Source organism: Petromyzon marinus, chromosome 45 (assembly GCF_048934315.1).
Source record: "Petromyzon marinus isolate PM22_M1 ecotype Great Lakes invasive population chromosome 45, UKy_Petmar_22M1.pri1.0, whole genome shotgun sequence".
In the NCBI taxonomy this organism is placed as follows: domain Eukaryota; kingdom Metazoa; phylum Chordata; class Hyperoartia; order Petromyzontiformes; family Petromyzontidae; genus Petromyzon; species Petromyzon marinus.
Window position 1 is genome coordinate 3,238,217 of NC_133711.1, and position 13,292 is coordinate 3,251,508.

Below are 13,292 nucleotides of genomic sequence, written 5' to 3' on the forward strand. Positions count from 1 at the left end.
TCCACTACCAACCGCCACTACTCTACTACCAACCGCCACTAATCTACTTCCAACCGCCACTACTCCACTATCAACCGCCATGACTCCTCTACCAACCGCCACTACTCCTCTATCAACCGACACTACTCCACTACCAACCGCCACTACTCCACTAACAACCGCCACTACTCCACTACCAACCACCACTACTCCACTACCAACCGCTACTACTCCACTACCAACCGCCACTACTCCACTACCAACCGCCACTACTCCACTAACAACCGCCACTACTCCACTACCAACCACCACTACTCCACTAACAACCGCCACTACTCCACTACCAACCACCACTACTCCACTACCAACCGCTACTACTCCACTACCAACCGCCAGTACTCCACTACCAACTGCCACTACTCCTCTACCAACCGCCACTACTCCACTACCAACCGCCACTACTTCACTACCAACCGCTACTACTTCACTACTAACTGCCACTACTCCTCTACTAACCGCCACTACTCCACTAACAACCGCCAGTACTCCACTACCAACCACCACTACTCCACTACCAACCGCTACTACTCCACTACCAACCGCCACTACTCCACTACCAACCGCTACTACTCCACTACCAACCGCCACTACTCCACTACCAACCGCCACTACTCCACTACCAACCGCCAGTACTCCACTTCCAACCGCCACTACTCCTCTACCAACCGCCACTACTCCTCTACCAACCGCCACATCTTCACTACCAACCGCTACTACTTCACTACTAACCGCCACTACTCCTCTACTAACCGCCACTACTCCAATACCAACCGCCACTACTCCTCTACCAACCGCCACTACTTCACTACCAACCGCTACTACTTCACTACTAACCGCCACTACTCCTCTACTAACCGCCACTACTCCACTAACAACCGCCAGTACTCCACTACCAACCACCACTACTCCACTACCAACCGCTACTACTCCACTACCAACCGCCACTACTCCACTACCAACCGCTACTACTCCACTACCAACCGCCACTACTCCACTACCAACCGCCACTACTCCACTACCAACCGCCAGTACTCCACTTCCAACCGCCACTACTCCTCTACCAACCGCCACTACTCCTCTACCAACCGCCACATCTTCACTACCAACCGCTACTACTTCACTACTAACCGCCACTACTCCTCTACTAACTGCCACTACTCCAATACCAACCGCCACTACTCCTCTACCAACCACCACTACTTCACTACCAAACCGTTACTATTCCTCTACTAACCGCCACGACTCCACTACCAACCGCCACTACTTCACTACCAACCGCCACTACCTCACTACCAACCGCCACTACTCCTCTACTAACCGCCACTACTCCACTACCAACCTCCACTATTCCACTACCAACCGCCACTACTCCACTACCAACCGCCACTACTCTACTACCAACCGCCACTAATCTACTTCCAACCGCCACTACTCCACTATCAACCGCCATGACTCCTCTACCAACCGCCACTACTCCTCTATCAACCGACACTACTCCACTACCAACCGCCACTACTCCACTAACAACCGCCACTACTCCACTACCAACCACCACTACTCCACTACCAACCGCTACTACTCCACTACCAACCGCCACTACTCCACTACCAACCGCCACTACTCCACTAACAACCGCCACTACTCCACTACCAACCACCACTACTCCACTAACAACCGCCACTACTCCACTACCAACCAACACTACTCCACTACCAACCGCTACTACTCCACTACCAACCGCCAGTACTCCACTACCAACTGCCACTACTCCTCTACCAACCGCCACTACTCCACTACCAACCGCCACTACTTCACTACCAACCGCTACTACTTCACTACTAACTGCCACTACTCCTCTACTAACCGCCACTACTCCACTAACAACCGCCAGTACTCCACTACCAACCACCACTACTCCACTACCAACCGCTACTACTCCACTACCAACCGCCACTACTCCACTACCAACCGCTACTACTCCACTACCAACCGCCACTACTCCACTACCAACCGCCACTACTCCACTACCAACCGCCAGTACTCCACTTCCAACCGCCACTACTCCTCTACCAACCGCCACTACTCCTCTACCAACCGCCACATCTTCACTACCAACCGCTACTACTTCACTACTAACCGCCACTACTCCTCTACTAACCGCCACTACTCCAATACCAACCGCCACTACTCCTCTACCAACCGCCACTACTTCACTACCAACCGCTACTACTTCACTACTAACCGCCACTACTCCTCTACTAACCGCCACTACTCCACTAACAACCGCCAGTACTCCACTACCAACCACCACTACTCCACTACCAACCGCTACTACTCCACTACCAACCGCCACTACTCCACTACCAACCGCTACTACTCCACTACCAACCGCCACTACTCCACTACCAACCGCCACTACTCCACTACCAACCGCCAGTACTCCACTTCCAACCGCCACTACTCCTCTACCAACCGCCACTACTCCTCTACCAACCGCCACATCTTCACTACCAACCGCTACTACTTCACTACTAACCGCCACTACTCCTCTACTAACTGCCACTACTCCAATACCAACCGCCACTACTCCTCTACCAACCACCACTACTTCACTACCAAACCGTTACTATTCCTCTACTAACCGCCACGACTCCACTACCAACCGCCACTACTTCACTACCAACCGCCACTACCTCACTACCAACCGCCACTACTCCTCTACTAACCGCCACTACTCCACTGCCAACCGCCACTACTCCACTACCAACCGCCACTACTCCACTACCAACCGTCACTACTCCACTACCAACCGCCACTACTCCTCTACCAACCGCCACTACTCCTCTATCAACCGCCACTACTCCACTACCAACCGCCACTACTCCTCTACTAACCGCCACGACTCCACTACCAACCGCCACTACTCCACTAACAACCGCCACTACTCCACTACCAACCACCACTACTCCACTACCAACCGCTACTACTCCACTACCAACTGCCACTACTCCACTACCAACCGCCACTACTCCACTAACAACCGCCACTACTCCACTACCAACCACCACTACTCCACTACCAACCGCTACTACTCCACTATCAACCGCCACTACTCCACTACCAACCGCCACTACTCCACTAACAACCGCCACTACTCCACTACCAACCACCACTACTCCACTACCAACCGCTACTACTCCACTACCAACCGCCAGTACTCCACTACCAACTGCCACTACTCCTCTACCAACCGCCACTACTCCACTACCAACCGCCACTACTTCACTACCAACCACTACTACTTCACTACTAACCGCCACTACTCCTCTACTAACCGCCACTACTCCACTACCAACCGCCAGTACTCCACTACCAACCGCCACTACTCCACTACCAACCGCTACTACTCCACTACCAACCGCCACTACTCCACTACCAACCGCCACTACTCCACTACCAACCGCCAGTACTCCACTTCCAACCGCCACTACTCCTCTACCAACTGCCACTACTCCTCTACCAACCGCCACTACTTCACTACTAACCGCTACTACTTCACTACTAACCTCCACTACTCCTCTACTAACCGTCACTACTCCAATACCAACCGCCACTACTCCTCTACCAACCACCACTACTTCACTACCAACCGTTACTATTCCTCTACTAACCGCCACGACTCCACTACCAACCGCCACTACTTCACTACCAACCGCCACTACTTCACTACCAACCGCCACTACTCCTCTACTAACCGCCACTACTCCACTACCAACCGCCACTACTCCACTACCAACCGCCACTACTCCACTACCAACCGTCACTACTCCACTACCAACCGCCACTACTCCTCTACCAACCGCCACTACTCCTCTATCAACCGCCACTACTCCACTACCAACCGCCACTACTCCTCTACTAACCGGCACGACTCCACTACCAACCGCCACTACTCCACTACCAACCGCCACTACTCAACTACTAATCGCCACTATTCATCTACCAACCGCCACTACTCCACTACCACCCGCCACTACTCCACTACCAACCTCCACTACTCCACTACCAACGGCCACTACTCCACTACCAACCGCCACTACTCCTCTACCAACCGCCACTACTCCTCTATCAACCGCCACTACTCCACTACCAACCGCCACTACTCTACTAACTGCCACGACTCCACAACCAACCGCCACTACTCCACTACCAACCGCCACTACTCCACTACCAACCACCACTACTCCACTACCAACCGCCACTATTCATCTACCAACAGCCACGACTCCACTACCAACCGCCACTACTCCACTACCAACCACCACTACTCCACTACCAACCGCCACTATTCATCTACCAACCGCCACGACTCCACTACCAACCTCCACTACTCCACTACCAACCGCCACTACTCCTCTACCAACCGCCACTAATCCTCTACTAACCGCCACTACTTCACTACCAACCGTTACTATTCCTCTACTAACCGCCACGACTCCACTACCAACCGCCACTACTTCACTACCAACCGCCACTACTCCTCTATCAACCGCCACTACTCCACTACCAACCGCCACTACTCCTCTACTAACTGCCACTACTCCACTACCAACCGCCACGACTCCACTACCAACCGCCACTACTCCACTACCAACCGCCACTACTCCACTACCAACCGCCACTATTCATCTACCAACCGCCACTACTCCACTACCAACCGCCACTACTCCACTACCAACCTCCACTACTCCACTACCAACCGCCACTACTCCACTACCAACCGCCACTACTCCACTACCAACCGCCACTACTCCACTACCAACCACCACTACTCGACTACCAACCACCACTACTCGACTACCAACCGCCACTACTCCACTACCAACCGCCACTACTCCACTACCAACCACCACTACTCTGCTACCCAACCACCACTACTCCACTACCAACCACCACTACTCCACTACCAACCGCCACTACTCCACTACCAACCGCCACTACTCCTCTACCAACCGCCACTACTCCTCTACCAACCGCCACTACTCCACTACCAACCATCCACTACTCCTCTACCAACCGCCACTACTCCACTACCAACCGCCACTACTCCTCTACCAACTGCCACTACTCCACTACCAACTGCCACTACTTCAATACCAACCGCCACTACTCCTCTACCAACCGCCACTACTCCACTACCAACTGCCACTACTTCAATACCAACCACCACTACTCCACTACCAACTGCCACTACTTCAATACCAACCGCCACTACTCCTCTACACACCGCCACTACTCCACTACCAACCTCCACTACTCCACTATCAACCGCTACTACTCCACTACCAACCGCCACTACCAACCGCCACTACTCCTCTACCAACCGCCACTAATCCACTACCAACCGCCACTACTCCACTACCAACCGCCACTACTTCACTACCCAACCGCCACTACTCCACTACCAACCGCTGCCCCTCCCTTAATGCGGCATGGCTGTCCCTAATCGGTGCTCACTAATAGCATTCGACCAAGCACTTTAGCCCGGCTAATAGACCAGGGGAGCTCTGCTTTTTGTGTGTGGGGGTAGGGGAGCGGTGAAGCAGTGGTTAGCGCACGCCGTGCTACGAACCCGGCGAGTTAGATTCCCCATCACGGCTAAGATCAGTGGCGAACGATATCCGAATCGGCACAGCGTCTCGCTTCCACTCACCAACCAGCAATGTACCAGCGTGGTGAAGTATGGTCAATCAAATCCTATAACCGCCACGGCATGGGGATGCCTTCACCCAGCAGTCGATGGGCACAGGGCCGTAGTTTACAACTGTTCTCATTGTGTTATCCCATTGTATTATCTGGTTGTATTATCTCATTGTATTATCTGGTTGCATTATCTGGTTGTATTATCTCATTGTATTATCTGGTTGTATGATCTCATTGTATTATCTGGTTGTGTTATCTGGTTGTATTATCTGGTTGTGTTATCTCATTGTATTATCTCATTGTGTTATCTGGTTGTATTGTCTGGTTGTGTTATCTCATTGTATTATCTCATTGTGTTATCTGGTTGTATTATCTGGTTGTATTATCTCATTGTATTATCTCATTGTGTTATCTGATTGTATTATCTCATTGTGTTATCTCATTGTGTTATCTCGTTGTGTTATCTGGTTGTATTATCTCATTGTGTTATCTCATTGTGTTAGCTTGTTGTATTATCTCATTGTATGATCTGGTTGTATTGTTTCATTGTATTCTCTGGTTGTATTATCTCATTGTATTATCTGGCTGTATTATTTCACTGTATGATCTGGTTTACTTTCTCTGGAATCGCGGCGTTATTCGTCACATACCAGGAACCACCTGAGTTTGATTCCCACCGACGGCTAACATTAGTGGCGAGTGATCATCTAAACCGATCCTTTGTCTCCCCGAGGTCCTGATTACGTTGCACAGTTCGTGTTAAAACATCGCCCCAGTGGGGGGGGACAAAGTCGGTCGGGCGTGGTGCTGACCACACCGACTTTTCGTGCGCCGTTCCGGCCTTACTAGGTTCTTGCTAACAGCACTTGTCCCAAAAGTCTATGTAGGTTATACGGGGAGAGGGGGCGGGGGGCCTTTGCCTTTTGTGTGTTCATATCGTGTGGGCGGGGTATTGTGTGGGTGGGAGGCGTGGTGTGCGTGTATGTCTGAGTGTGTGTATGTATGTGTGTGTGTATAGCATTCCAGAAATCGCCTCTCTGATTAATGCGTTTGCGTAGGCGTGGGTTAAACGGGAGCTGTCTGTCCAAACGAGATGACCACTGCTGAAAAACGGACATATGCGCTCGCATGCACACACGCGCATACAAAGAGCAAAATACAACAAAGACAAAGATCCACCAGCCTTTGACAAACTGCTGGGGCAAGTGCTTTCGCGAGCACCTATTCAGGCCGGAAAGGGGGAATGACGAGATGGGCATGGCCAGGCCGTCTTTGTCTCCCTCGGTGATGACGTTTACACACCGCCAATAGCTATTTCTGTTACGGCTGCGTGAGCCATCTTTCACGGTACTGCGATGTCACGCTCCACCCAGCTACCGTGCATTTAAACATTCATTTGCCGATATCACTTTAATGTTTAATATATATCGAGGACTGCGGAGCTTGGGTAATTGTTAGTGCCGGATGATCACCACGTGGCTGCTGCTGCTGCCTTCCCACTCCTCGTCTGTGGTTCCTCCACCTGGCGCCTCTGAGTCGTCCTCTCTCTCTCTCTGAGTCGTCCACGCTCTCTCTCTCTCTCTGAGTCGTCCATTCTCTCTCTCTGAGTCGTCCTCTCTCTATGAGTCGCCCACTCTCTCTCTCTGAGTCGTCCTCTCCCTCTGAGTCGTCCTTTCTCTCTGAGTCGTCCTCTCTCTCTCTGAGTCGTCCTCTCTCTCTCTGAGTCGTCCTCTCTCTCTGAGTCTCTGAGTCGTCCTCTCTCTCTGAGTCGTCCTCTCTCTCTGAGTCGTCCTCTCTCTGAGTCGTCCTCTCTCTCCCACTGAGTCGTCCTCTCTCTCTGAGTCGTCCTCTCTCTCTCTGAGTCGTCCTTTCTCTCTGAGTCGTCCTCTCTCTCTGAGTCGTCCTCTCTCTCTGAGTCGTCCTATCTCTCCCACTGAGTCGTCCTCTCTCTCTGAGTCGTCCTCTCTCTCTCTGAGTCGTCCTCTCTCTCTCTCTGAGTCGTCCTCTCTCTGAGTCGTCCTCTCTCTCTGAGTCGTCCTCTCTCTCTGAGTCGTCCTCTCTCTCCCTCTGAGTCGTCCTCTCTCTCCCACTGAGTCGTCCTCTCTCTCTGAGTCGTCCTCTCTCTCTGAGTCGTCCTCTCTCTCTGAGTCGTCCTCTCTCTCTCTGAGTCGTCCTTTCTCTCTCTGAGTCGTCCTCTCTGGCCCATTCACTCCTTTGGCCGCCACTCCGTGCTTCGTCTCGACCGCCGGAGACAATCGTCCCGTCGAGTCGTTCCTTCGCAGTGTTCATGATGTCACGAGCCCTCCTGGATGCGTGTTCTCTATTCCGTGTGCTCCTCTGTCTCTCTCTCTCTCTAATTTGTCTACGAAGCTAGTTTATACGCCGTAGAAGCTGGGTGCGTACATATATACTTTAATATATACATTCTGCACTCAGGCCCACAACACACAAATGTACTCCATATCGCATAGACAATCATTCACACATAAATACATAAATACACTATCTCATACACAAGCACACATAAATAAATGCATAAACACATACTATATTGGCCGGACACGTGCGCACGCATGCATACACAATTGCGCGCGCACACATTCAGGTATTTCGCACACACGCGCATTCGCATTGCGTGTGTGTGTACCTGTGTTCACAAAGACCACGATCACCCGTATAGCCTTGACACACCGTGGGGGAAAGTGCTGTTAGCGAGCACCTTTGGAGGCCGGAACGGCACATAAGGGGGTGTGTGGCCAGCACCACGCCCGACCGCCTTTGTCTCCCCAGTGGCGATGTTTACATACCACACCAGGTACTCATTTGAGGCTGAGTCGACCTAGGGGAGGCCCAGGACCGGTTCAAATAATCGTCACTGGTGTTGACCGTGAGCGGGAGTCGAACCCGGGTCGCCGGGTTCATAGGGCAGCGCGCTAACCGCTACACTACCGCTCCCCATGGGTTCGCACACACACACACGCATTCTGTGTGTGTGTCTTTATCTTTGCGGGGAGCGGTGGTGCAACAGTTAGCGCACTGCGCTACGAACCCGGCGACCCGAGTTAGATTCTTGTTCACGGCCAACACCAGCGACAATTATCTGAAGCGGTCGTGGGCCTCCCCTAGGACGACTCAGCCTCAAATGAGTACCTCGTGCGGTGCGTAAACATCGCCACTGGGGAGACAAAGGCTGTCGGGCGTGGTGCTGGCCACCGACCCCCTCGTGTGCCGTGCCGGCCTTCAAAGGTGCTCGCTAACAGCACTTGCTACTGCAGTCTGTTACCGTTATACGGGAAATATCTGTCTTTGTCTTTGACACACACACACACACGGGTTTGACGCACACACACGTAGACGGGTTCGCATTGAGTGGTACATACGAGCTCCTGTCGCAACATCACATTTGTGGGCTTTTAGCCACTAAGTGTTTCAGGCGCAGACCAAAAAAGTGTGGTTTCTTATCTCATTCATATATATAGCAAATACACACGAGACACAAATACAGAGATCCCCGTGTAGACACATACATCGTTGGGGCAAGTGCCCATTAGCGAGTACAAATAAAAGCTGGAATGGGAGGCGATGGGGTGATGTTGCCAGCACCATGCCCCAGCCGCCTTTGTCTCCCCCAGTGCTGATGTTTAGACACCGCTGTAGGTGCTGAATCGACGTCCGGGTTTACCAAGAGGTGGCGCAGAACAGGTTCACGATATCCGCCGTGAGTTGTAGTCGAACTTGGGTCGCCAAAACGAAGTGATTGGTACTCGTTTAAGGCTGAGTCGACCTAGGGGAGGCTCAGGATCAGTTCAAATATTCGACACTGATACTGGACGTGAGCGGTAATCGTACTCGGGTCGCCCAAACTTAAGTGATTTGGGTCGCGACAGTGTGTCAAGCCCCAAACTCGTGGTTCATCATTGCATAGCACGTTGTGTAGACATCATCAACCGCCCCTTTTGTGTACGAGCCGATTCATCGCAATTTTAACTGCATAAAAGCCACAATTGAAGAAAAAAACAGCGAAAGAGGATTTCTCTAAAAATTGCATTAAAAGCACGAAATCTGTTTTATCTCAATGAATACTCGCTCACGCTCCGTGGGGCCTAAGGGGATGGTGGTTGTTTAGTGAAATTACCACACAAGTGGAAAATCAAAGCATCTCCCCCGTGCGTGACTGCGGCTACCAAGTCCAGACCGTGGACCGTGTGACTCTACGCTGCCCTAAATATACTGTACAGGTGGAGGCGGTGAGTGGTGGGTCGGTGGGTGAATGGGTGAGTTGGTGAATGGGTGGGTGAGTGAGTGAGTGGTTGAGTGGATGGATGAGTGGTTGAGTGGGTGGGTTAGTGAGCAGGCGGGTGTATGTATGAGTGAGTAGGTGCGTAAGTGGGTGGATGGTTGAGCACGTGGGTGAGTAAGTGGGTGGATGGTTGAGCACGTGGGTGAGTAAGTGGGTGGATGGTTGAGCACGTGGGTGAGTAAGTGGGTGGATGGTTGAGCACGTGGGTGAGTAAGTGGGTGGATGGTTGAGCACGTGGGTGAGTAAGTGGGTGGATGGTTGAGCACGTGGGTGAGTAAGTGGGTGGTTGGTTGAGCACGTGGGTGAGTAAGTGGGTGGATGGTTGAGCACGTGGGTGAGTAAGTGGGTGGATGGTTGAGCACGTGGGTGAGTAAGTGGGTGGATGGTTGAGCACGTGGGTGAGTAAGTGGGTGGATGAGTAAGTTCGGTGAGTCGCTATAGGTGAGTGGGTGAGTGGTTGCTCTCCACAGTTCATACAAATAAAGAAGATACAACCCCCCAAAACCGACATTGCTATGTACGTTGAACTTCTTTCGCATCGTACGTAGCCAACCGTGCTAATCGGAGGTGCGGGGGAAGGACAACAAACTAAAAACAAGCAGGTATACACACACAGACAAGGGCTACATTAAATCCGATACGGCGTTGGCAGTGGCATAATAAACAAAACACTCAACACGCTCGTCAATAGCATTGCCCTGAAGAGCAAACTATCTCAAAAAGACGTTTCGGCCAATGGCCCTTCTTCATCGTACAGAGAGGACGACTCAGAGGCGCCAGGAGGAGGAACCACAGACAAGCCAGATCTGCAGTCCTCTGTATATAAAGTTGTTCTTTGACCATTAGCATGTTTACGTGTGGGGGGGAAGGGGGAACTGGATCACCCACCGAAATATTTTATATCCCAATTTAAAAACTATATTTAAAAAACTACTTTTATTTGACCAGATAAAGCCCACTGAGCTATATAGCTGAGATATATAGCTCAGTCGGGCACGCACACAGAACACTGACACATAGGGCATGCACGCAGCACACTAACACATAGGGCACGCACACAGCACACGGAGGCTGCTGAATGCTATCGCCATGAAAGGCCACCAACACGTGGTCGCCTCTTGTTGTTCCCGGTGGCGCGGAGCGCGAGCAGCCAGCGAGGAACTTCTCCAATCCAATTTGGCACGCACGGCTTGAGCCGCTCCCCCCCCCCCCCCCATGGTCCTCTCCATACAAAAAACAAAGATCCCCCGTGTAGCCTTAACAGACTGTTGGGGCAAGTGCTGTTGGCGAGCAGCACCTGTGAAGGCCGGCACGGCACAGGAGGGGGTGGGTGGCCAGCACCACGCCCGGCCGCTTTTGTCTCCCCCAGTAGCGATGTTCACACATCGCACCAGGTACTCATTTGAGACTGAGTCGACCTAGTGGAGGCCCAGAACCGGTACAGATAATCGTCACCGGTGTTGCCCGTGAGCGGGAATCGAACTCCGGTCGCCAGGTTCGTAGCGCAGCGTAGCGCTAACCGCTGCACTACCGCTCCCAATCCCACACACACACACACACAGACAAAGATTCCCCGTCTAGACTACACAGGATGACCGGTCAAGTGCTGATAGCGAGCAGCACTTACGAAGGCCGGAAAACGACACGCGAGAGGGTGGTGTGTGGCCAGGCCCACACTCGGCCGCCTTTGTAGAAATAGCAGGCTGAGTCGACCTAAGGGAGACCCAGAAATATTTACGGTCGGAAATCGAAGATTGAACATGTGCTATGAATAAGGGCTATTGCCCGAAACATCGCATACTATATGTACAGTTTCATATATAAAGCCACAGTGTTATTGACGGATTAAATAACTTTGTAAATTTTTGATTTAAAGCTTTCGTGACTGCAGGGATTCATATGTTTGGTTCTTTCGGTAAAGTCACGTAGAAGGGAAACAATACAATAATAATGTTTTATATTTTTATTATTTTATTGTTTCTCTTCTACGTGACTTTACCGAAAGAACCAATAATATAACTTTGTAAATGTTCGCAATCACCGGGAATTGAACTCAGCTCGCCGGGTTTGTAGCGAAGTGCACGAACTATTACGTCACCGCTCCCCGTACATACACACACACATGCATACATACACGCGTAGACCTCTAACACATACACATAGCCTGTCATCAGAGAGTCATGCAAATTCTAATAATCTTATACAAGCGCTAGAATATGACATTTGGGATAAATTTGGTCCAGCCTATATGTTTGTAACGAGAAAATCCGTATTATTTATGTCAAATATTAGCTTAGTCAACCTAACACGATTACGATTCCCGGCAATGGCTACAAGTTCCCGGGCCTCCCCTAGGTCGACTCAGCCCAATTAGATGTCTGCATCCAACATAGCGGGTCCTCCGGTTTTTCACTCCACGTTAGGAAACATGGGTTTAGAGCATTTGGCTACTATACATTTCCACGTGATAAGCCACTTCGTTGAGCTATCATTTGTGGCCAAGTCATTTCTGAAAAATAGCTCTACAGTATCGCTCAATGGGCCTTACCTGGTAAAGTAAAAAATAGTTCATAGTTAGTTTCTGGTCGCCGGGTTTAGAGCGCAGTGCGCTAACCACTGTGCCACCGCTCCACCATCAATACACACGCATAGCTAGCAGCTCAAACTCACACGCGAACGCATGCATATATACAATACATATAAGCGTTTTGTGGGTGAGCGTGTGAGTGAGTACAGTAGTTGGTATAAATGGTAAAAACATAAGTCTTGTAAGGGCTAGACAAAAGTAATATCGTAGAAATATCGCCAGTGACGAATAGCTATAACTTGAACTATTCGAAAGTCAGGTTTATAATTACTTTGGAGCGCCCCAAATAGTTGGGTCAAACATGCTGAACGCGTTCGCTCTCGAACCTTGAGCTGACCAAAATCTGTAACCGTATCCGGAAATCTGGGAAAGTTTAAAATCGAAATATAAAATCAGAATTTCAAATCTAAAACCAGCATTTTCAATGTTGTTGGATGTGTGCAGTAATCGAACTCGGATTGCCGGGTTTGTAGCGCAGTGTCGTAAGCTCCTTGTATTCACGTGCCACGCACACACACACACACAAAGATATCCCCTATAGCCTTCACAAACTGTTGGGGGAAGTGCTGTTAGCGGGCGCCTATGAAGGCAGGCACGGCACACGAGGGGGTGGTTGGCCAGCACCACGCCCGACCGCCTTTGTTTCCACAGTGGCGATGTTTA